Source organism: Penaeus japonicus, unplaced genomic scaffold (genome assembly GCF_977035675.1).
Source record: "Penaeus japonicus unplaced genomic scaffold, GWHDUDI00000001_assembly GWHDUDI00000001, whole genome shotgun sequence".
NCBI lineage: Eukaryota > Metazoa > Arthropoda > Malacostraca > Decapoda > Penaeidae > Penaeus > Penaeus japonicus.
In genome coordinates, this window is record NW_028234403.1 from 13,203,772 (window position 1) to 13,205,285 (window position 1,514).

Genomic DNA, 1,514 nt, shown 5'->3' on the forward strand with positions numbered 1-1,514 from the left:
TACAACTACTATTATAATCAATATCAGTATTACTATTATCATTATTATTATCATTATCATTATGATATATCATATTATTGTAATTACCATTGTCTTCATCATTATTATTGTTATCCTTACTATAATTATCATTATTATAATAATGATAATGCAATAATAACAAGAATAAAGGTCATAATAAGAATAACAAAGAAACAAAAAATAAAAGATTAATTTTGAAAAATGTAAACATACTTCCTTTACAAGGTTACATAACACAATATCCACCTAAGGTCATTAACAAAAGGTGAACAAAAGCATGATTAGATCCCTCATAAAAAAGAAATATGTATATTTATATGTATATATATATATATAATATATATATATATATATATATATATATATATATATATATACGTATATATATATATATATATATATATATATATATATATATATATATATATATATATATACGTATATATATATATATGTATATATATATATATAAATATGTATATATGTATATATATATATATATATATATATATATAATATATATATATATGTTTTTATACATACATATATATATATCATCATCATCATCATCATCATCAGCCTGTATCAATCCACTGCAGGACGTAGGCCTCTCTCAATCTTTTCCAGTCATTCCGGTCTTGTGTCTCTGATTCCAGTTTACTCCTGCGAATTTTGCTATTTCATCCCGCCATCTAGTCATTGGTCTTGCCCTGGGTCTTTTTGTGTCGTGTATTACCCATTCTGTTGTTTTCTTTGTCCACCTGTTGTCCTGTCTCCGATATATGTGTCCAGCCCACTGCCACTTTTTCTTTTTGATGGTCTTGAGTATATCCTCTACTCTTGTTTGCTGCCTGATCCATGTGGCCCTCTTCTTGTCTCTTAAGCTAACTCCTAGCATAAGCCTTTCCATTCCTCTTTGGGCGCTTACTAATTTCCTCTCGAGTGCCTTGGTCGTAGTCCATGTCTCTGATCCATATGTCATGACGGGAGGACGCATTGGTCAAAAATCTTTCTCTTTAGACATAGTGGCAGACTACTTCGTAATATATTACTATGTTTACCGAAGGCACTCCAACCTAGCCTGATTCGCCGTTTTATCTCGGCTTCGCAGGATGTACTCGACTGAATGAGTTGTCCTAGGTATACATACTCGTTCACTGCTTCTAGTACCTCGCCTTGTATTTGTATTTGCTTAACTGGGGTTCGACTGTTGAACATGACTTTAGTCTTTTTCATGTTCATTTTAAGGCCAATCTTCAGATTTTCCTTATTTAAATCGCTTATTAATTGTTGTAGTTCATCTGCTGACTCACCGAAAAGAACAATGTCATCTGCAAATCTTAGATTGCTTAAGTGCTCATTCCCTATTTTAATCCCTCTCTCTTTCCAGTTTAACTTCTTGAATACTTCCTCTAAGCAGGCTGTAAATAGCTTCGGTGAGATGGTGTCGCCCTGCCTAACGCCCTTTTTTATTGGTATTTTATTGGTTTCTG